Source organism: Macaca fascicularis, chromosome 7 (assembly GCF_037993035.2).
Source record: "Macaca fascicularis isolate 582-1 chromosome 7, T2T-MFA8v1.1".
Taxonomy (NCBI): domain Eukaryota; kingdom Metazoa; phylum Chordata; class Mammalia; order Primates; family Cercopithecidae; genus Macaca; species Macaca fascicularis.
The window spans coordinates 156,968,674-156,993,947 of NC_088381.1; the positions used below are offsets into that span (position 1 = coordinate 156,968,674).

Sequence of the window (25,274 nt, forward strand, 5' to 3'; positions counted from 1 at the left end):
ATGACTGGATGGCATTGAGTCATTGGTCCAGGCTGTGACCACGGGTGGAGGGATGCTAAGATTGGCTGCCCCGCCAGAATATGTGGAATAGGGGAGGAGCAGTTCTCCGGCAGTGAAAGGAATAATTGGGACACTAAACAGAACAGAGAAAAGAAGTCTACTTTATCTCCTTGGGGAACCTGGCCAGGAGTCAGCAGAGGCTGTGTCTGAGGGACAGCCAGGCTCTGCTCAGCCAGAGTCTAGCATAGTACCTGACACATATTCGTTGTCTCTGTGAATGGAAACTCTTCCTCACCAGCTTGACAGATGCTTCTCTGACCCCAAACCTCAATCCCACAAGTGGTTTTCTCCGTGGCCCTGCTCCACATCAACTCAGAGCTCTTCGTTTGAGAAATGGGCCAAGATAGCCTTCTTTGGAGGCCTCTTCACCTGGGAGGTCTTTCTCCCCTGAAGGCTGGGGAAGGTCGAGTTTTCCAAAAGAGTCCTGTGATGGTAAAAGCAGGATAGAGCTTCCACCTTCCACATAGATACATGGGATCACTGTTTTCCACATTTTTAGCATAGAGTTGCTAGTGTTGTTTTTTTTTTTTTTTAAAAGGCTACCCTGCATTTCACTACTTTTAAAATTAATTATTTAAAAGTATTGAATGTACTGACTTTTTAAATAATCAAATAGTATAGAATGATAGAAGAGAAAAAGTGAAAATTATCTTTCCCTTTCTTATTAGTCCCTAAACCTCACTTTCTAGAGATGATACTGTTAACAGTTTCCCATCTGCCCTTTCAAAACACTTTCTACACATAAATGGATATCTAATTTTTAAAAATATAAATGGGCTCGTACTACACAATAGCATGCAGGACATAGGCATGGGCAAGGACTTCATGACTAAAACACCAAAAGCAATGGCAAAAAAAAGCCAAAATAGACAAATGGAATCTAATTAAACTAAAGAGCTTCTGCACAACAAAAGAAACTACCATCAGACTGAACAGGCAACCTACAGAATGGGAGAAAATTTTTGCAATCTACTCATCTGACAAAGGATTAATATCCAGAATCTACAAAGAACTTAAACAAATTTACAAGAAAAAAATCAAACAACCCCATCAAAAAGTGGGTGAAGGATATGAACAGACACTTCTCAATAGAAGACATTTATGCAGCCAACAGTCACATGATCACTGGCCATCAGAGAAATGCAAATCAAAACCACAATGAGATACCATCTCACACCAGTTAGAATGGCAATCATTAAAAAGTCAGGAAACAACAGGTGCTGGAGAGGAAGTGGAGAAATAAGAACGCTTTTACACTGTTGGTGGGACTGTAAACTAGTTCAGCCATTGTGGAAGACAGTGTGGCGATTCCTCAAGGATGTAGAACTAGAAATGCCATTTGGCCCAGCAATCCCATTACTGGGTATATACCCAAAGGATTATAAATCGTGCTGCTATAAAGACACATGCACACGTATGTTTATTGCTGCACTATTCACATAGCAAAGACTTGGAACCAATTCAAATGTCCATCAATGATAGACTGGATTAAGAAAATATGGCACATATACACCATGGAATACTATGCAGCCATAAAAAAGGATGAGTTAATATCCTTTGTAGGGACATGGATGAAGCTGGAAACCATTATTCTGAGCCAACTATCACAAGGACAGAAAACCAAACACCACATGTTCTCACTTATAGGTGGGAACTGAACAGTGAGAACACTTGGATGCAGGGTGGGGAACATCACACAATGGGGCCTGTTGTATGGTGGCGGGAGGGGGGAGAGATAGCATTAGGAGAAATACCTAATGTAAATGACGAGTTAATGGGTGCAGTACACCAACATGGCACATGTATACATATGTAACAAACGTGTGTGTTGTACACATGTACCCTAGAACTTAATGTATAATAAAAAAATTAGAAATAAATAAATACATATGAAAAAAGTATTACCAATTTAACTAAGTTTAAGCCCTTGTTTGCTAAACTTACATACATGGAAAACTTTATTAATACCCCTATTAACAGTCTGAAAACAGTTTGGGAAACACCAAATTTATTCATTAAACTAATAACACCTACTGTGTACCTGCTGATACAAATATAAATAAGATATCTTCCTATTCAAACACTTGCTATAGGCTGGATGCGGTGGCTCACACCTATAATCCCAGCACTTTGGGAGGCCGAGGCGGGGGGAATCACTTGTGATCAGAAGTTCAAGACCAGCCTGGCCAACATAGTGAAACTCCATCTCTACTAAAAATACAAAAATTAGCTGGGTGTGGTGGCGCATGTCTATAATCCCAGCTACTTGGGAAACTGAGGCAGGAGAATTGCTTGAACCCAGGAGGCAGAGGTTGCAGTGAGCTCAGATCACGCCTCTACACTCCAGCCAGGGCGAGAGAGCGAAACTCTGTCTCAAAAATCAAAACAAAACAAAAAATCCACATAAAACAAAGACTTGCTATGTACAAGAGGAGCAAGAAGTAAATAAATGGAGACTATAATATAATATAATACAATAATGCACTATGGATGAGATTTTAGAAAGTGACTAACTCTGCCCAGAGAGAAATCAGGAGACTGCAAGGAGGAGAGGTCATTTGGCATTGGGTCATGAAGGATGAGCAGGAGTTCAACCAGCCATCCACCATGTGGGCATTCCAGAAAGAGGGAACGGCCTGGGCAAGAGCACAGTACGTTAGGAAATGGCAAGAGTCCAGTGTGGCTGCAGAACAAGAGTCTGGGGAGAGGTCAGGTATCAACTCAAGGCCTGAGGCCAAGAGGTGAAGGACCTACAGGAATCTGGGTTTTCATGAACCTGGGCTTTCAAGAATCCTGGGTGAGGTCACTAAATATTCCATGTATGGGAGATGTGATTGGACTTGTGTGTTAGAAAGATTAATCAAACCTCAGAGTGGAAACTGGATTGTAGGTGGGGTGAGCCCTGGAAGCCACTGCCAAGGTCTAGGTCTGAAATGGTAACACTGTTTAAGGCATTGGTAATGAAGGAGGCCAGGATACACTAGGGTCCTCTTTAAGATGTAATATTAGCTGGGAGTGGAGGTTCACGTCTGTAATCCCAGTACTTTGGGAGGCTGAGGCGGGCAGATCACTTGAGGTCAGGAGTTCAAGACCAGCCTGGCCAACATGGTGAAACCCCATCTCTACTAAAAATACAAAAACTAGCTGGGCGTGGTGGCATGCACCTGTAATCCAAGCTACTTGGGAGGCTGAGGCAGGAGAATCAAACCCAGGAGGCGGAAGTTGCAGTGAGCAGAGATCACACCACTGTACTCCAGCCTGGGTGACAGAGCAAGACTCTGTCTCAAAAACAAACAAACAAACATGTACAATCAGTACCACTCAGTGACTGATCTTAAATGAGGTTTCTAACTGAGCAACAAGTGCGCGGTGGCACCATCAGCAGAAGAGGATGAAGAAGGCTTGGGCACTCTGGGCCCAGTGACCAGTGTCCCCTGGTTTCTTGGAGCACCCTGGAGGAGATGCCTGGATGCTGCGGCCCACAAGGGCAAATCCCCTTCCTTTCTCATCTTCATAGACCTTCTAGAATAGCCATGTCAGAACAGTGCACAGTCACCAGGTGGTGTTTGCCTAACAAGTAAGGAAGACACAAGGTCCTAATTTGCTAAGTGAGCAGAACAGATGGACCAGGATGAAATGGCTGGAATAAAATTCAAACTCCAGCTTGGGCCAACAAGGCCTGGCATGATCAGGACTCTGGCTGCCTGAACAACTTGTCTTTTCTTGCTTTCTCCCTCACTCTAGCCACACAGGTTCCTTGCTGTTCTTCAAACCCCAGATTCACTCCCTCTTCAGGGCCTGTGAAGTCACTATTGCCTCTGCCAGGTGCCCCTTTCCCTTACATTTTCAAATCACTACATTCAGTTCCTCAGGGAAGCCTTTTCTGACTGCTCTAGAATCGCTTCCCATGGCCACCATAACTCCCTCTTCTGATTCTGTTCTATTTTCTTCGTGGTACTAAACGTTCCTGAAATTATATTATATGTTTATCATTTTATTGTGCCTCTCCCGCTAGGTTATGAGCCCATGAGGGCAAGGGCCTTTTGCTCTTATACTCTGCTGTTTCCAGGGCTGGAGCAGGGCCCAGCACACAGAAAGAGCTCGGTAAAAATGTTGACCAACAAGCAAGTAGGCAGATTGATCACCGTAGCTTCCAAGATTCCTTCCAAGAGTCTTTTCTTTCTTTTCTTTCTTTCTTTCTTTTTTTTAATGTTTCCCACTGTGCCTCATACCTGGAAGGTCTTTATGTATTTGTAAAGTTGACTGGAGGATAAATTATGGGTACTAAAAATTTCAAATAAAACCAGTCAGTGAGTTTGCTTTAGACCCCTGCATAGCAGTGGCTGTTTCTTTTTAATTCCAAATAGCACCTTTCCACTTGACTTTGATGAAATGCCTTAAGAATTTATCAAAGAGAGCCTGGTTGAGCTGCCTAGAATTTCCTGCCCTTGTAATCCAGCCTGGGAGCTCCTGGGAGAGGCCAAAGAAATCAGGGGAGCGAAGGAGGGGCGTTTGCCTGGGCTTAGCGCTGCCACTGGTTATCAGTTCAGGTCTCAAATAGCTGGAACCTGGTGTTTGTCTTAAAATTCATCTTTGTCAACATGACTGCCATCCTTCTCCGACTCTCATTACCATTTTCATGATCTCCACTGCTTTACATAAGCCCTTGACCTTTTCTGATCTGTCTCAGTCTATAAATCTAACCCAAGTATTTTAAACTGGCTTATCACTCCACCTGATTCCCAACTTTATCAAACTTTAGCAGGAAATTGGCAGCAATTCTTCGTTCAATTTCTCTGTAAAACAGATCTTTTTGGAGTGAAGGCACCAAGAGATCATGACGTAGACTTTGGAGTCAGCCAGACTTGAGTGGAAATCTGGCTCCACTACTTTCCAATTGTGTGATTTTGGCCAAATAAAATGTGCTCTCTGATTCCAGTTCTGGTCAGAATGTAATTTTAAAAATCATCATTCTCATACAATTATGCAGTGAACACCTGTAAAAGACTTATTTAACTCACAAAGGAAGAAACCTGCAGGGTGGTAAAGCTTGTTCAAAGATATCTATCCAAAAATATTTAGAAACACATTTAGTCTGTCAGGAAAGGAGTGCTGCCATAAACCCGTTAAGTGAGATTTAAAACTGGTGAATGTCATAGAGGGCAACAAAACTGTCATTGTTGGTGCTATGTTTCCAAGAGGACATAAATAATGTGCATCTCCATTGAACAAAATTATTTGTATCTTACAAATGTTTCTCTGGCTAAAATAAAAGTTTGCATTGTCTACGCCCTAATTAATAATAAATAGTAAATAGTTAATTGAATGAAGATATTTTTCTAGAAAATTAGAAAATACTTGGGAGTATCTCTTAAACAATGCTCCAATATGATATTAAAGGACATGCAATATTCTTTGCCATGTTCTAGCTTTTGAATAATTTTTTAAACAGTTTTCTTATGTTAATTGAGGTGCTATACTGTCAGACATATTGCATAATATAGAGGAGATGGCATTTTGAGCCTCATACAAGGTCCTTCTTTCTTAGTCAGGTAGACTGATTGTTTACCAAGCTATTGCTACTCATTAATTCCCTATTAGGTATCAACAGCACAATGTGGCAGAAGGGTGTCCGTTGAGCTTTCAAGATTCTGAAGACATCAACCTCTTCCCTTTGTTGACCCAGCCTTAGGGGTTGGTAGCTGCTTCCTGCCATTACTGTCTCTGAGTTACTTCAATGTTTTCTTTTAGCTTTATCCTCTCTTCAACCCCTGTTTAATGAATTTATATGTTACATTCTCTTTTAAAATAATGAGTATGGTTTCCGTTTTTGATTTACCCTGACTACCACATGTGGAGAAGGAGCACGTATTTCCTTGACTTCCTGATGATAAGGAAATTTTCTATTGAAAACATGATATGAGTTTTAAAGTTACATTTATTATTACATTCAGAACTGTTACTTTTACTACTTCTGGAAAGTATTTTTTTTCCTACAAACAACACACTCTCAAAGCACTTTGCATGCATCATCTCATTTAACACTCAGAGCAATCCGATGAGCTATTAATTACTCTCATCCTTACTTTAAAGATAAAGAAACTTAAGTCCAGAGAGGCAAAATAGCTCCCCTAAAATCCCACTAGCAAGTGGTGGGGCTGGGATTCAAACCCAGGCTGCCTGAATCCACTCTCCTTCGCTCTCCTTTGTAAATTGTGATGTATGAGTCATGGGTTCAATTCGCATTGTGACATTGTTTGTATAAAGGGCAGTCTTTTCATCAAGAAAAAAAAAAAACAAAGAAAACCTGTGAGAGGTAAGAGTATTCAACAAGAATTAGTGGGGAGAAGATCCATTGTCCTTACGTGCTGTGATTGTTCAGGACCATGGACAGTAACCACGGCGTTTCTCACACAACCACCTGCCCATATGGTAATGCAAAATACGTTTTTTACCCCTCTAGCTTGCTCTGTATCGCTCTGCAGATTGTGCCTTGTAAAAGAGTATTTGGCTAAGGGGGTGAGGGTGGGCTCTGATGGCCAAGTTGTGCAACCTGGTGTGGGACTATGACTTCCCTGGGGAAGGGGCACTTTCTGTAAGTTTTCTCTTAGCCCAGTGGGCTATAAGTGATCCTGTAACTGTAGGTCATGGTCAAAAAGTTGGAAAACAATTCCAGAGTTTGATAACTGCGAACCAGACATGGCAGAACTGAGATTCACACAGGCCGAGTTTTGGTGAGAAGAGGAGGAAGGGATAATATTTGGGAATTTGGAAAGGAAATTTGAGAGAGATCTTTGAGAAGCATGAGGGTGTTAGGTACTTGAGGAGACAGAAGGTTAAAGAACTTAAGTAAAGAGGGTGCTTAGTGGGAGCAAATTTCCCATACCTGATGATTTTGCCCAAGGCTTGCCCCAACCTTAGCTCTGAGACAGTAAAGACAAGGATTTACAACATAAGACCTGAATTAAATTCCTGGATCCACAATTGCTAGTCTTTGAACTTGAAGGCAGAGCTTGCATTTAATTAGTCTTTGTGTCCTTAGCTCTGAACACAAGGTACAAGATTACTGTATAATGAACATATTATCTATGGATTCTAAGCAATCTTGTACTAGTCCTTCCAGAAATGTCTGAGACTGTTTTCTCCTCTGCAAAACAGTCTCCTGTTTTCTACACAGGATAACTGTCAATGTCATCTGGGGAATTAGCTCAAGTGGTAGAGCGCTCGCTTAGCATGCGAGAGGTAGTGGGATCGATACCCACATTCTCCAAACTTTACCATTTGGACCTTGGATCTCTAAACAAGATCATAGTCACAGAACCAGGTTTATTTTGAAGATCAAATGAAATAATCAAGGTAATGAACCTTGTGAAATACTAAGTGCTGCATAGCAGTTGTTTGTAGTATCGTTGTTATAGTGTATATTAACTGGTCCCTGTTTTTATTTATGGAGGGCAGACTATATTGTGGAATCCTAGGGAAGTGTTTTGGGAAACAGGAGTAGATTTAAAGGCTGCCACTACAAGTGCTGTATGAAGACTAGTATTCTGTACTGAAAGATAAGGATTTACAAGGTTTATTTTTATAATTGATGTGGTATAAACACATTCCACTTTCTAAACACATGGTTCAACATAGTAACTGCAACTCCTACACCCTTAGAAGGATAATTTTCTCCTCCTGACTTTTTTTGTTTGAAAAGTCACTAGCTAGCACTTCTTTAAAATCCGACATTTAAAACAGATACATCAAACTCCGCCAGGAGATGAAACCTCTTGATCTCAAAATCCAGGCAAAGATATTAACAAGATGCAGAAATTATTTCAAAACTATGTGATAATGATGAGACTATGGTGGGTGATGAGGAAATAAGGGAGAGAAGGAGGGAAAGAACGGGAGACAGACAAGAAAAAGATCAAAAGCTTCTCAAACCCCCCAAAATTTAGAAATTTTTAAATTTCAGGGCACCTGCTGTTAAAGCCTAAAATATCCACTTTGATGCTTTAAATAGATGAGACCAAAGTGACATCGTTGATGTCACTCTAGAAAACGTAGATCCATTAGGGTGATTTTTCACAACATTCTTTCCAAAGATGTAAATGTTATTTTTTCAAATGAGGAAAGGAACCACACTGGTCTGAGTCACACTTCCCCAGCTATTCTTTTTACAGCATAAATTAATGATCTTACAGTTTACACTGACAGATACTCAAAGGTGTTTAATCAGCTGTCTCTGACAAAACATAGCATTTTTTTTAGGCTGGCACATTTACAAATAAAGAAAAAACAGCCTGTAATCCCTCATAAAGTGGAGCTATGGTTCAACTCCATTTGATAAAATGACATTCTCTTGAACACTTCCTCATGAATGCATAAACAGGGCACAGCTTGGGAAGTTCAGGTACGTGCAAAGCATAAATATTGCATGGTATACATTAGCCAAGCCCTGAAAGGAAGGATATCTCAACCTTCCTATCCCAGTTAAAAGGGGGAAGGGGGCAACTGTATAGCTAAGGCAATAGATTACCTGTTACAGGCTTCCAATGAGTCTAGGTCATGCAGAGAGAAAAGGTTCAGCTCAGTAGAAGAAGCAAGAATGGGAGAGTGGAGGTAATGGTAACAGGCATTTCTTTGAGCAGGGCAGCATTTATGCATGCAAGAGATGAATAATTATCTGCCCCGATTGTTGCCTCCTTGGAAACAAAAGCATGAAAATCCTAAAAAGATGAAACTGCTAGGTGCATAGACTGCCGGTAATATCTAGGCCCAGCTCATCCTTGAGATATTGCTGGCAGTCTATGCACCACAGCAAGAATTACTGAATATCCACTGTGTGCCAGGAATGGTGTCAGGGATCATAAATCCAAAAGCCACGAAGATACTTCTGCTGTTCCATCTCAATGGGGAGGAATATAGTCAGGGATCTTCGTGGCTACAGAACCCAGCTCTGGCTACACTGAATGGAAAAGAGATTTATTTAAAGGACCTTGACTGGTAAATGAATAAGCAAAATGTGGTATATCCATGTAGTGAAATACTATGTGGCAATAGAAAAGGAACAAACTATGGATACATCCACCAAATCAACTTTTAAAGAAATTATGAAACATTGTGGAAAAAGGCAGACAGAAAGGACTACATAATGTTTGATTCAATTTATATGATATTTCTAGAAAAGTCAGAGAGTCAGGAAGCAGATTCTTGTTGCATGGGACTAAAGGTGTGAATGGTGATCAGTAGCAAATGGACAAGAGTGAACTTTTCTGAGGTGATGGAAGAGTTCTAAAACTGGATTGGGGTGACGGTTGCACATCTGCATACATTTACTAAAACTTATTGAAATGTACACTTACAATGGGTAAATTTTATGGTCTATAAATTGCACTCCAATAAAATGACGTGACAACTACAAAAAGGCCATTGGGCAGTTTGCAAAGTAGGGCACAGAATCTGGGAGGGCTGGACAACCAACCTTAAGAGCCAGGACCAATGCTTGAAATATGCTCCAGGGATGATTCTGTGAAGCCAGCACTGGGTGTAATCGTAGCTTTTACCACTGGTACCACCAACATGGGACCCCAGTAGGGGCCACAGGAACAGTGGCCACTACTGCAGCTGCCCTCACTAGAATGGAATCCCCAGGGTCTCTGTCTCTGTGTGCCACAAATTTCTGGGGCTAGCCTGGGCAATGGTCTCTGATTGGAGGAGACTATCAGAGCTCTCAGTTTAGCTAAAAGGAGGACTGAGAGAGCAGGTATCTGACATTTTTCCATTTCTATGCTGTGAGGTAGGCATTGCTTATGAGAAGCAGGAGCATCCCAAGAATAGGAAGGGGGTTCAGATGCAAAGTGGATGAAAAAGACACATATCCACTAGAGACCAATATAATCCATTTTTAGTATATTCTGGGATGTGCTTGATAGAGGCATGCACAGAGAATTTGGGGAGCACTTATAAGGTAGGAGGGGAACTTAGGCAGACTGGTGCTGAAGAGAAGGGTTCCTGGAGGAAATGATGCAGAGTCTAAACGAGTAGTAAGAGTGAGCCCAGTGGGTACAGGAGGAGTCTTCTAGACAGAGGCAAGTAAAGGGAGCTCAGTTTCCAGAATGTCAAGGCTGAAGTGGAGACTGATGAGTCATGCCGTGGTGGGAGCTTTGCATTTATTTTATTGGCCCTAGATATCATGGGAGGGATTTAAGGTGGGGAGTGATCTGGTACACATTTTCACTTTGGAAGGACAATTTTGGCAGCAATATGAAATGTGGGTTGAGAGGAGCAAATCTTTATAAAGGCAGGGAGACCAGGCGGAAGCTGCTGTAATTGTTCAAATGGGGGGTGAGATGGGCCTGAGCAAGAGTGGAAAGGAGGGGGTCAATTTGGCAGATATTCGTGAAACCAGAGAAGAGGAATTTATTCTTGAGTTGTTATGGGGGAGTGAGGGGGGAGGTCCACGACTACCTTAAGTTCAGTGTGAGTAATTGGGCAAGTGATGGTGCCATTGGCCAGCGGAGAGAAGAGGTAGAGGAAGAGGCATCCCAAGAACGGGGAGATAATAGGTTCAGTTTTGGACAGGTTGAATGAGAGGTTCCCACAGAATGTCAAAGATGTCAAGTCAGCAGCTGGATAAATTGGAAAAATGAGTCAGAGTTCAGGAGAAAGACTAGAGGGCATGATTTGGTGTGTCATCCTATAGCCAAGCCTATAGGGGGCCACTGGTTTGTCCAAGTCTAGAGGGAGAAGTGGTGGAGAAACAGTGATGAGAGTCTAACAAACAAAATGGATTCTTAACAAGAAGCGCTGCTTTGTGTTGAAGCAGAACCTGTAGCTATCTCTAATTACGAACAGCAGAGACTGTCTCCTTCAGAGAGCTCTGTTTCCCAGACTGTTCAGGACTTGTTATTGCATTAGGCATCTCAAGGGCATCATGGCCATCTGGAGGGCATCTGGCTTTCTTCAGGGTTAAGCTCTACTGACATCTGGCAGGAGGGCGATAGAAATAATCAAGATATCCAATTCTCCATGGCGGTAAGAGGCAGGCCTGGTCCTAGGAAGAGTTGGATGTATCAATAATAATAGCAACAGGGATGGTAATAGCAACAGCGGGAAGAGGGAGAAAAAGAGAAGACATAATTTGCGAAGCACACACCAAGGTCTGCGGTCTGTGGACATTCATGAACTGACAGCTCATCCAGAAAATCACGGGCACCTAGGATATCCCAAACAGGGCCAGGGAAAAACTGAATTCAGTGGTTCCTTTCCTCCATGAGTTGTGATCTCCTTCAACTGATGGTCATAGGAATTTTCCTCCTGGGCTGGCAGAGTGCCAAGACAGAGGGCTGCAGACATCTGGGGAGAATGTCGAGGGGTCATCTGGAGGGCACTGCAGCCGATGAGTCAGGGTGAGGTGGCGGGTGGCTGGGCACCAGCTTGGCATCCTAACCACATTAGCACCTTGGCCCAGTTCACATCCGGACTGCATGGTGGGTCAGGAGTTGAAAAGCCTGATTTAATTTTAGCCAAGATGGTCCCCTCTGCCTCCTCCTCACGGGACAGCAGACATAAGCAAAGCAGCAGTCGCTCCTCTCTCCCACCGTAGAAGCCAGTCACTGTTCTCAAGGACAACCCAGCATTGGCCCAGGCACAATCTTTCATGCAGGGACACACACTTGACTCCCAACTTTGTGGAGCTTCCTGACTGCTGGCTAACAGCGACCCCTGCTTCCAGGAGTCCATTCCATTTGCCATCCCCCTTCATATAACCCCATCTGCTGTGCTGGTAAGCACTTCTACTTAGTCACTTAGGTAGTTTTGTGGGAAGAAGAGGTCTACTAACTAAACGGGAAGTTCCTTGATCTTTCGGTATCTGACCTCCTTTACCTCCTTCATAGAGCCTCAAGGTCAGAACCTCCAACCCTCCTGAGGGTCCTTCTGTATTAGTCCATTTTCATGCTGCTGATAAAGACATACTGGAGACTGGGTAATTGATAAAGGAAAAGAGGAGGCCTCACAATCATGGCAGAAGGCAAAAGGCACGTCTTACATGGTGGCAGACAAAGAAAGAATGAGAGCCAAGCAAAGGGGAACTGCCTTATAAAAACATCAGATCTCATGAGACTTACTCACTACCATGAGAACAGTATAGGGAAAACCACCCCCACGATTCACTTATCTCCCACTGGGTTCCTCCCACAACACATGGGAATTATGGGAGCTACAATTCAAGATGAGATTTGGGTAGAGACACAGCCAAGTCATATCACCCTCTTTCATATTTGTGGGAAAGGGTTTGTCTCGTGTCCACCCCCAAATTGGGTCCATGTCTCAACTACTTTTCTTCAACACTTGCATCTTACTTTGGGCTCACTTGGCTGGAGCCTACTTCTACGCCTTCCAAAGGACACACAAACTTGAGGTCAAATGAGCAGCTAATTTGCTAATCATTTAGGGAGCAGCAGAGGGGTTTATACTGTAGCAGACGTAGCAGATATCTTAAAAATGGAATATTAGAACCCTGTCCTAAATGGTCTCTGGGTCCCACTCCCAGGAGTCCCTCTCCTTTCTTGGTAGGTCTCTTGTCTCACTCACCGCACATCTCTTCCCCAACCCACTCTTCCTGAGAGCTCTCTCTCAAATTCCCCAATTTCTTTTTTATTATGAAGAGAAATTTTTGTTCTCCTGATGCTATGGCTTTGGGGTTATGTGCTGAGGACTGTCTTTTCAGAGCCAAATGGCTCACCAAGAATTTTGCTGAATGAAAGCCCTTCTATTCCAGAAGAAAACCAAGCCACTCCTTTAAGGAAGTAGTTAAGGAAGTGGCTGCAGGCAATTGTGGTTGGGATTTTCCCTACTAAATCACTCCCTTTCCTGATAGGTAGCAAAATGGGTTCATCCACTAGAATCTTTCTGCTATCGCTCTCCCTCCGATCTCTCTGACTGAGTTATCAGGGTGAAGGTACTTGTGTATTTGTCCATTCTAGGCAGGCCTTTCTATAACAAACAACTCCTTGTATCTCAGTTACTCAATATAAGAAGTTTATTATTTCTGGGCCAGGTGTGGTGACTCATGCCTGTAATCTCAGCACTTTGGGAGGCCCAGGCGGGCAGATCTCTTGAGGCCAGGAGTTCAAGACCAGCCTGGCCATCATGGCAAAACCCCGTCTCTACTAAAAACACAAAAATTAGCTGGGCAAGTGGTCCCAGCTACTCCAGAGATTGAGGCATGAAAGTTGCTTGAACCTGGGAAGTGCTTGCAGTGAACTGAGATTGCGCCACTGCACTCCAGACTGGGCAACAGAGCAAGACTCTGTCTCAAAAAAAAAGAAGCTTATTTCTCACTAACATGAGAAACCTCTATCTCTAATGTGCATTGGGCATGGGATCCTTTATTTCATACAGTCATAAGGGACCCAGGTCCCTTCCATCTTGTGGCTCCATCCACCTCTAGCATCTCACAGTCTTCTCTATTCAGCAGGTGATGGGGAAAGGGAGCAAAGATTGCTTGTGGAAGGTTTATATGGGTCACACCTGAAAGTGGCAGTCATTGTTTTGGCTTACATACCATTGGCCAGAATTCAGTTACATGGCCCCACTTAACTCCAAAGAGAATGGAAAATATAGTTCAGCTGTCTGGAAGAAGCATAGGGCATGAGTGTCAGTGAGCTGCAGCGGTCTCTACCACATTCTTTTAAGGGTAGCTTCCCTTTACTTCAAGGTGTAGCTCCTTTTAGTGGTTCATCCAAGTTAAAAAAAAAAACAAAAACAAAAACAAAAACAGCAACAACAAAAAAACCCTGGTACCTTGCGTTGATACAAGAATGACCATAAAACTGAAGCCTCCTGAATCCTTTCTGAATAACTCTATTGGAGTAAGAAGTAAAGGAGTAGACAGAGAACAAATATCCTAATACCAGAAGGAGGACCACTGAGTAATTCTCAGTTTAAAAAAATTAAATATGGCAGTCACATAGTTTTGATAATATGGCATCTTCCTCCTCCTTTCTATTTTCCTCCAAAAATTGAGAAAATTATTTATTCTTTCCCGTCTGCTCTCTTATGTCTGGAAGTCTTACTTCAAAATTTCAGGAGAGACTATATTCACCCCAAGATAAAAACAAAAACAAAATAAAAATAAAAACCCTTGTGAAATCATAGCAACTTAAGTGGGAGGAGAATGTAATGTTCTCAGCTATCTCTTGCTACGGAAGATGCAAAGGTAATAGAAATAAACGTAGACAGTGCAATGTACTTTGCTGAAGCATAAAAATTATAGGGTTTCAATCTACAGAAAGAAGCTGAAGAGCTTTTTGACACTAGGTAAGTACATTGTGGGCAGTTGACTCCTGAATCTCCTAGCAATGAAACTCTCTGGAAAGAAGGCTTGATATCCAGAGAGAGAAGGGGATAGGGAAGGTGGCCATTCATTCTTGTGTACCTAGGACAGCTGTGGATCATGCCTGTCCTCCCAGTTCATCACTTACAGCCCCTTTATTCTCTCTATTTTTTTTTTTTTTTTTTTTTTTTTTTTTGAGACAGCGGCTCACTCTGTCTCACTTACCCTGGAGTGCAGTGGTGCTATCTCAGCTTACTGCAGCCTCCTCTGCCTCCTGGGTTCAAGTGATTCTCCTGTCTCAGCCTCCTGAGTAGCTGGGGCTACAGGCATGTGCTACCACTCCCGGCTAATTGTATATTTTTCGTAGAGACAGGGTTTCACCATGTTAGCCAGGCTGGTCTTAAACTCTTGACCTCAGGTGATACACCCGCCTCAGCCTCCCAAAGTACTGGGATTAAAAGCATGAGCCACCACGCCCAGCCAGCCCCTTTACTCTCAAACAGGTCCCACTGAGATAATAATTTCTATGGTCCAATGGAAGGCATTTGAATATAGAACAAATTTGTTTACATCTAATATCACTATGGCAAAATTATATCTGCAAATTACATGAGGAAAATGGTTAAGTAAATCATGGCTTATCCCTAAGGAGGAAGCCACCAAATGATGACTATGTACGATATTTGAAAACTCTTAGAACCCACAGTACTGACAGGGCTCCCTAACTGGTTTCCTTGCCTCCAGTCTTGCTGCTTCTAATATGTTCAGGGCCATTGTATACTGTGCAACTCCAGGAGATGCCATTCCCATAGACCAGGATGAGAATGGTGCCTACACTGGAGTTGTGCAAATACCCAACCTGCCCAACTGTACAGGGCAGGCCTGAATGTGTTTCCCACACTTGTAGCCTCAATGCTTGGCCTTAAAATGAACACACTGAACATGGCATTTCCTGATTAAAGTCATTCAATGCCTCCCCTTTGATCTCAGGATTAAGTGCAAACTCATTTTTGTGAATCGGGCAGCTCATGATGATATCTGGCCCCTGACAAACTCCCTAGCCTCCCCTCTTGCCTTTCCTCAGCACAGAGTCTGTGATGGTTAATTTTATGTGTCAACTTAACTGGGCTATGGGGCACCCAGAGAGTTGATCAAACAGTATTCTGGGTGTTTCTGTGAAGGTGTATTTTTTGGATGAGGTTAACATTTAAAATGGTGAACTAAGTAAAGCAGGTTCCCCTCCATAACATGAATGAACTTCATCTAGTCGGTCAAAGGCCTGATTAGAACAAAAGGCTGGCCTTTCCCAAAGTAAGAGATAATCCTCCTGCCTGACAGCCTTTGAATGGAGATATTAGCTCTGCAGATTTTGGATTTACCGGCATCCATAATTGCAGAAGCCAATCCCTTATAACAAATCTATCTATCATCTATCTGTCATCTATCTATCTATCTACCTATCTATCAATCAATCATCTATCTATCTTTCATCTGTATTATATATCCTCTCAGTTCTGTGTCTTGGTACAGATTTTTGTACCAGGAGTTGGGCGACTGCCATAACAAGATGCCACAGGCCGGGTATCTTGAAAAACAGACATTTATTTTCTCATAATTCTGGAGACTGGAAGTTCAAGATCAAGGTGTCAGCTGGGTTGGCTTCTGGTGAGGCCTCTCTTCCTGGCTTGTAGACAGTTGCCTTCTGGCCGTATCCTCTACATGACCTTTCCTCTGTGCACACGTGTGGAGAGAGAGAAACCTCTGGTATCTCTTCCTTTTTTCCTTGCCTCCAATCTTATCAGATGAGGACCTCACAATATGACCTCATTTACCTGAATTATCTTCTGAAAGGCCCTATCTCCAAATAGTCACATGGGAGGTTAGGACTTCAACATATGAATTTGAGAGGGACACGGTTCAGTTCATAACAGAGTCCAAGCTCCCACCGTGCTATTGCACTCCTGACATATCCTCCAAGTGCTGTGAACTTGCCAGAAGCCTGCTTCCTCAGGCTCCCTTGCAGCTGGAATATGTGACTCCCATCTTGGCCAGTGGAACTCAAGGAGAAGACTGTTGGGGGCTTCTGGGCAGGGTTTTCTACCCCAATAAACTGAGACAAATGGGAGAAAGTATTTCCTTCTTTCCCCAGATATTGCCACGTCTACATGCCATGAGAAACACTCTTCCCTCTGCAGAGAGTACTCCTCCAATTTCTCCTTACTAAGGTCACAGGAGGCATGCATCTTTGGGTCAAAGGTTACAAAGCACCTCCTCCAGGAAGCCTTCCTTGAGCACCGCCCCCCACAAGTCCAGGTCTGGGCTTCCCCTAATGCGTTTCCATAACTCCTGCCATACACTTCCATTTCATCACATTGCATTGTCCTCATTACCTGTTTATCATTGCCTGTCTTGTTCTCCATTGAACCCCTACCAGCTAACACTGAGCCTGGTATTCTCGGACATACACAGTAAATATTTCTTAAATTTAAATTGAAAAAGTAAAATAATAATAGACTGTATGCTATGATTATCACTATGTGAAACACTTGAGTCAAAGGAAAATGTTGAGAAGAAATGATAACAGAATGACAACAGTGGTTGTCTTCATTCGTGGAATTATTGGTGGCTTTGTCTTTTCTCTATTTCCCAAGTTTTCTGTGATATGATTCTACTATTTTATAACTTTTAAAAGTATGGTTTAAAAGGGCATGTGGCATAGCATTGTAATTCTCAGCCCTAAGCTGGCTTGTTTCAAGCTATGATCCAAAGGAACTGATTTCCTCACAACGAAAGATTCTGAGAGGTGCCCTGGAGTTGTCCCTAATGGGATTTGACCTATATGTTGTTAATTGGGGAATGTGACCTCCCTGGAGGATGGTTCATTACTGCTCTGTGGGGTTTCAATAATGAGCACAATCGTCACCTTGGCAGGTAGGCATTCTCCAGATGGCAAGCCTGCCCTGGGAATCTGTGTTACAAAGATGTCCTATAGCTGGAATGCTGGAAGGCCAGCGAGGTCTGGATATCTTTTACGGAGGTGAAGCTACCTGGCATTATCCCCTAGTTCTTAGCTTCACTCAAGGGGAGAGAGGAAGCCAAACACCTAAGGATATTTATAGTCCAGTGTAATCGTTTCTGTAGGTCTAAAGAGGTCATACACCTGTTGGTGTTTATTAGATGAGCAGCCATGCTGTGTCTGTGGTCTTCGGAAAGGAGCCAGTTCTGGGAACAATGTAATTTTAACAGTAACTGGAGGTAAAGGATGATGCCGTGGGTTTGTAATGGCGGGATGAGAGGATGAAGAGCAGAAACAACTCATATGCACTGAGCTCTGTGTGTGGCAAGCACTGGGCAGAGTCCTTTAATATACCTCCCCACCAGCCCTTACCCACCCCTTCCGTTCTGGCTGCAGAGTCACCTGCCACTGTAAAGACTGAAAATACTAGAAGCCTGCTTCCTCAGGCTCCCTTGCAGCCAGAATATGTGACTCCCATCTTGGCCAGTGGAACCCAAGGAGAAGACTGTTGGGGGCTTCTGGGCAGGGTTTTCTACTCCAATAAACTGAGACAAAAGGGAGGAAGTACTTCCTTCTTTCACCAGATATACAAAGCCTGGAACTGTGACCATCTTGAGAACTGTGAGCCATCTTGAGAACGTGAAGAAGCAAACCTAAGGCCAAAGTCCAAAGACTCTGGGGATAGTAAGACAGAAATATGGAAAGAAGTTGAACCTTTGGTAATATTGTTGAACTAGTGAACCAACCCCTAAAGTTGTAGCTGTATTATATAATAAACCCTTTTTAATTGGGTGTTCTATTGCTAGTAGCATCCCACATACCTTTAATCCTCATGAGAACCCTATGATGATGGTCCAGTTGTCCCCATTTTACAGATGTGGGAACTGTAAACTCAGAAGATCATCTGGCTCCAAACTTGTGTTGTTTCCACCATACACTGCCCTGGCTGTGTTGCTAAGATCTATGAGAGCTCTTTGTGAACAGGTGCTGTGAAGATGTCAGGAACTGTATTCCCAATCCTGGGCCAAACGTGCTTCTGGCTACACTAAAGAATCACCTAGAGGCTGGGTACAGTGGCTCACACCTGTAATCCCGGCTCTTTGGGAGGTCAAGGAGGGCAGATCATGAGGTCAGGAGTTCGAGACCAGCCTGACCAACATGGCGAAAGCCCATCCCTACTAAAAATACAAAAATTAGCCAGGAGTGGTGGTGCACACCTGTAATCCCAGCTACTCAGGAGGCTGAGGCAGGAGAATCGCTTGAACCCAGGAGGTGGAGCTTGCAATAAGCTGAGATGGCGCCACTGCACTGTAGCCTGGGTGACAGAGGAAGACTCTGTCTCAAAAAAAAAAAAAAAAGAAAAAAAGAAAAAAAGAATCACCTGGAAAGTTTCAAGTGTTCTTTCCAGTGCCCAGGCTGCAGACCAGCCTAATTAAAGCAGAAGCTCTAGGAGGCTGGTTCCATACGCTGGTGTTTTTTAAAAGCTTCCATGTGATGCCAACGTGCTGCTACCACAGTTGAGTTCCAGTGTGCAGTACAGAGCATTATGGGATGGCGTTTAAACAGAAGTAGTTTGAAATTGTTTACATTCAATATTTTAAAAGATCCTAATCTCCTCAAAAGCAAGAAATAGATCTACCTTTGCATCTCTCTTATTTTTCTCCTGTCTTCTTGTACCCTTAGCACAGTTTTCAAGTGATATTTAAGGTGGCAGTGTGCCTTGCCCCAGAGGAATAGAAGTTTTCTATTTGTGGCATTTACCAATTTCTGTTGTGTAAATATTCCCTTCGTGGCTCATTTCAAGCTACCATAGGATGCAAACTGTCTGGGAAAATTCTGAAATTGTAACAATCAGCTCTCACGAGTCAGCATGAGCTGATGCCAATCCACCACTGATAAAGTAGGACTCACATACCAAGGGATTTCAGAGTACAGGTATGGGATTTAAATGACTGAGGTAGACCAGGTGGAAGGCACTTGAAAGTAATGGGGACCGTGGCAAATTGGAGAGCAAATGCCCATCTAATGACAGTCAAATGTAAGTATCTGGGGGAAACAATGCTTGAATGGAAAACTACTTAAAGATTGAATGCAGCCTCCTTAATTCCCAATTTAGGCGATTGATTAATGTTTAATTAATAAAATTAAAATTCTAAAACTGGAATATTTTTCCCTATTATATCCTTTTCTCAACTATTTGACTTGCAACTCAGGTAGAGGGGTTTCCTACTAGGATTTACTCTCCAGAGGCCAGGTGCAGTGGCTCATGCCTGTAATCCCAGCACTTTGGGAGGCCGAAGAGGGTGGATCACCTGAGGTCAGGAGTTGAAGACCAACCTGGCCAACATGGTGAAACCCCATGTCTACTAAAAATACAAAAAAATTAGCCGGGAGTGGTGGCGGGCACCTGTAATCCAAGCTATTTGGGAGACTGAGGCAGGAGAATCACTTAAACCCAGGAAGCAGAGGTTGTAGTGAGCAGAGATCACGCCACTGCACTTCAGACTAGGCAATAGAGCGAGACTCTCTGTCTTAAAAAAAAAAAAAAAAAAAAAAAAAAAAAAAAAATTTACTCTCCAGAAACTCCTGCTGTTGCTCTGACTCCGGTAGTTTCCAGAGATTCTCTCCAGGCAGGAGCAGAGGCAGGAACTTCTCCATGCTGGGGTACAGATGCTCCTGCTTGGTGCAATCACTTGTCTTGAAAAGGGGTCAGATTGTGGGGTGGTCATTTTGGAAGCAAAATGGGTGATGATGGAGTCACTGTCACAAGGGCCATCACCCCAACCCTCATCCTCAACTCCAGTCTGGCTCAGTTGATCTAAGGATGCATTGAAACTTTCCATCCTTGAGTGGTCCGTGGAAACAGAGGATGCCCCTAAACCCTCCTCCCTCTCAGAGACTGCCCATAGGTCTCTGGACGAAAGCTGTGAGTAGATCTTTGCAGATTTCACCACACAGTGAAAAACAAGGCAGGTCAATGCTAGTTGAGTGAGTAAGTTTGAATTCTGTTGCTTGTAGCCAAAGGCAGGCAACACTGCTTTTATCCTCATGAGAACCCTATGATGATGATCCTGTTGTGTCCATTTTACAGATGGTACAAGTTTCTCATTCTCAGGCACTTCAGGCCCCACCTTGTGCCTGATCCCCAGCTCAGTACACCCCTTGCCGATCTGCAGCAAACCTCTAGATGCATCTAAAGTGCAGCTAATTTTTCTCTTGCCTCTTGGCCTGATCCCACCTTCCTGGCTTGGCCTTGGTCTGACCAGCAGCCCCTGGTGTCAGCACACTCCCCCTGTACATCTCATGGCTCTGGGCTTCAGCCACCGTCATGTTGGCTTTCTTGGCTCATGGCAGAATCATGTTGCTGCCCTTTGCCCTGGTGGCCCAAAGAGATCACTCCTGATGAACGTGATTTATCCTGTGAATCATAAAAATTCCCCATTGCCTGACCCTGGCTTGGCAAGACCTTATAGACATTAAACCTCATTAATCCTTATTACAGCCCCGGACGGAGGAGTTATTTATAACCCTTCCTGGATACAAACTCACAGACATGTGGGTCTATGGGTATTTTACTGCTTCAGTGGGCAAATTGCATGTGAGAGCCAGCTTCCAAGTATGTAAACAGCAGGCACTCCAGGCTCCACTAACTACCGCTTATGAAGTTGGGTAAGGGAGGTTTCCCAACACTGGACACAGCGTAAGGATTACACTATAGTAATGCCAAGAGTCATCTATCTACACTAACTCCCTGTAAACTACTTGAGGCCAGGAACTTCTGTTTTATGTGTTTCCATAGGCCCTGTGCCCAACACTTAAAAATATCTGAGGCATGAGCTGTTCCAGGGAAGTCAGGTAGATCATCCGAACCCCATAGCAGGTGACAGTGCAGACCAGAGCCAAGAATTCTGGCCTCCAGGTGGGAGCCTGCCTGGGGGACTGAGCCCCACCTCTGACAAAATCAGTGCTTCATTGGACAGGATGGAAACCTTCAAGAGGCGTGTGATTCTAAAGAAGATTCTACCCCATTTGAAGGTCCGAGTGCTAGATCTGACAGTGCAGTCAAGTACATAAGTTGGAGAGGCGTGGGGGCTGCAAGCCCGAGAGAGTGAGAGATTTGTACTTGGCACCTTTATTCATTCAGCAAGCATTGATCTGACTCGTTTTTCACTGTGGAGTGAGATTTGCAAAGACCTACTCATAGGTCATAGATTTTGTCCAGGGACCTATGGGAAGTCTCTGGGAAGTAGAAGGGTTTAGGGGCATCACTTCTTCCATGGCTCTCCCAAGGATGGGAAATTTCATTGGATCTTTAGATTGGCTGATCCAGACACTGGGTAGTTGGCACAGGGCTCAGGGGTCATACAGCCAATTCTATTGTCACTTGCCCTGCCTCCCATATGTCCCGTGAATCTGACCACCTCTCTCTGTTGCCCCTAACCTGATCCAAATCACCACCCCCCTCACCTAAATGACTTCATCGGCCACCTCATTGATCCACTTGTTTTCATTCTTACCTTTTCCCATCCTTCCCTTGCAGACTAGCTACAGAGACCTTTGGAAACAAGTCAGAGTGTCTCTCTCTCCTACTTAAAATCTTCCAATAGCTTCCCAACTCCCCTTAGCTAAACTCCAAACCTCTTCACATGGCCTAGGAGGCCAGCTACAGCCTCCTTCTGTCACCTCTCCTCATTCTCTACACTCCAGCCACACTGCCCTTGTTTCCCACCCTTGAAACCCACTTGGTTGCCCTCTGCTCAGATAATTTTTCCTGCAGATCTCCCTGTGGCTGGCACCTTCTTGTCATTCAGGTCTCAGGGCAAACACCACTCCCACCAACTTCTAACCCTTCATTGCTAGAACCGAATGTTACTGGATTTTATCTGATTAACATATCCGTTCTATTCTGAGCAAGGATGGAACAATGTAACAGTTCGGTTATATTGTTTTGTACTGTGAGGTTTCTGGGAGAAAGATCCTTATCTGGTCAAGTCACCTCTGTGTCCCACACTTAGAACAGTATTGCTTCACCCATAGTTATTCAATAAATAACTGTTGAAAGATAGTTTTCCTGGGACTCAGTCATATCACAGGTGAAAATGTATTTTCTGAATTTCATGCAGTAAAAACCCTCACACAGCCTGTAACATTGATGATGATAATGATGATGATACATGCAGTGCGGATAACATGCTCATGAAACATTCTACCTGCCTCTTACATTACCCAGGTTACTTAATGTTCAGTAGACTAGTTCTGCATGGTGAGACATATTGGAAGCCAGGTTTGTCACTTCTGGGTGGTGGCAATGAGAAGCCTGGGTAGGTTTCTCTGGGCTCTCTTACCCTTCTGCTGTATAGGTAGGTCTCTTGGTATAGCTATGAAGTGACAGTTCCTTGAGGCCATGTGACGCACAGCTCTCTTCTACCCCTCACCCTATTGACCCATAGTGGGGACATAGTTTGAGTGAGAAATTCAGTTCATTGAGTAAAGCCACTGGGAGTTGGGGGTCCACACGTCACTGCATCATACTTAGCCTATCCTGACTAATGCAACAGCTAATACATTGTGAGTTCTTACTGCATGCCAGGACCTTCGCATATGTTATCTCATTTACTCCTTATAGTACCCTATAATGTAAATAGGATTGTTATTCTCATTTTGCAGATAAAGAAACTGAGAGGCAGAAAGGCTGAACAATGTGCCCAAAGTCACCCAGTTAGAAAGTGGTAGAGTTATGACTTGAATCCAGGCAGTCTGACTGCAGGGCCCATGCTTTTAATCACATATTTTAAGGAACATTCTACTTCGTGGATTAAAGTTTTTCAACGATAAAGATAAACGTAAAATCTTTTGCCATTAAGAAGTCTCTCCCTCATGGTTATCTTAAGAATATCTTTGGGTTAAAAGCAATTTTAAGGGATGCTGTTCCTGACTTGTTTCTCTTTGTCTTCTAATAAGCTCTAATTGAATGATGTTGCAAGCAGGTCTGCTCTCTGGAGCCAGTTTGCTATCATGCCAACTAATTTCGAAATGTATGGATCCTACTGCTTCAGACCTGAGGCCGTATTGATTCTGGAGTATGCCCCACTAATTGCTGACAGCCTGATGCTAAGAAAAACATAGAAGAAAAAAACTTTCATGTCTATGTTTGTTACTAACCTTGACAAATAAACATTATAAGCGATGGTGACTTTTTCCTCCTCTAAAGCTTTAATTACTGGCTTGCACACACTGCCATCATTTTGTTCTTGTTTGTGTTTAATAGTCTGTAATCCATTTTAATTACATTCTTTGCTTATCAAGATCAGACTCCAGAGCGAGGATAGAACAAAATTTAACTTCTGCCTTTTCCCCCATCTCTCTATCCAGTACCTAAAAAATATTCTGGGATTTAAAAACATCTTAAAGATAAAAATTTCTCTTTAAGCTTAAAGCAAACAAGCAAAACTATTAAAAGGAAGTTTCTTGCTACTTTTTCCAATTTATCAGTCCATTGACAAAAGGTATTAGGCATACCTCCTTCCTCTATTAACCTTAGAATCTGAAGCCCGCAGAGAATTTTGAGAGAGTAGATGTAGCATTGGGAGGAGAGGACTTCTAGGGTGAGGAAAATGTTCTCTTTCTTGACCTGGGGTGGTGAGTACATAGTGCTTTGTTTTGTAACAATATCTTGATCTTGTGCATTTATGTTGTGTGCACCTTTCCACATATGTGATACATGTCTATAAAAATGTTACTTAAAGCACTGAACATGGCTAGGTTTCCAGGGTTTTTCAGTGGTTTTGTTAAGGCTAGTCACTTGAAAGCAGCCAAGCTCTTTTTTTGTGGCCACTTCTGACGAATATAATATTTTCATTTTTTATTTCTGTATTTACAAGAGTAAGAATTATAAGGGAAAAATGACTGTCATGCAGAAAAACACCACCAAAAAAGAAAAAGATCCTCTTTTGCTTACCTATCAGTCCCAGGTGGAAGCTCCTGGTCAGTGAGAGTCCTTCCACACAGTGATTCAGGGATCAAGCCTCAGATTGCAAGAAAGAATTGACAGCCTCGGCCTACTCAAAGGGAGATCCAGATTAAAGATTGTCCACTGGAGGAGTCCTGCACTGGGCAGAGATGGCCGGCTCCACTATCCCACCATGCTCAGTCATTGGCTGGGGGGGTGCCCTAGAAGAAGGCTTCAGTTCTAAAGCTAATTGCACTCCTTAGCTGAATGGCAGTTATTTCTTGAAAGATGATATGCGTGGTACACCTTCATGACTATGGCAAATGCTCTATAATGGAAGGGGAAGCACCTTTCTTTTGGTGGTCAGGAAACCTCCTTGCCATAGTGGTAGTGGGCAGATTTGAACTTGACTCCAGAACCATGTTGGTATGACTTCCTCCAGGTGCTGACCTGCCTTTCACTGCCCTTGAAATGTCCCATTACCTCATTGTCTGTGGCCCATTATGGGACCTTGTAAATTTTACTCCCCAGCATTTATTCCTTTTTTTCTTTTTTAATGAAAGCCTCCACTTTTGTGTGGAAATCCGACCCCCACCCCACCCCAACTCTTGGTCCATGTGGTTTGGTTGGACCACCCTATCTCCACTAATCCAGCTCCATGGTTAATCCTATCCCTTAGCCAGAAGGAAGCTTTCCATGTTAGGCACATGACCTAATCAGGGACTTCTACTAGGCATGCTCATCTAGAAAATGGTGACTCGGAGAGAATGCAGGCTGGAATTGTGCAGCCTTCTTGTCACTCTGATGAGGGAGCTTGGAGCGGCTGGGATCACTGTGGGACGCATGAAGGTGAAGCCAACATGGTGGAAAGCAGATCTAAACCTGGAGAGAAACCGGGCCTTACGGAGTATGTCTAAGCC

At 43.3% G+C, this 25,274-nt stretch overlaps 1 non-coding gene across 1 annotated transcript; it reads left to right on the plus strand.

Moving 5' to 3' along the window:
- The first annotated feature begins 7,257 nt into the window (after positions 1–7,257).
- TRNAA-AGC (transfer RNA alanine (anticodon AGC)) lies at positions 7,258–7,330 on the plus strand. Its single transcript has one exon. It is a non-coding gene; the product is annotated as a tRNA-Ala (tRNA).
- Positions 7,331–25,274: the final 17,944 nt, after the last annotated feature.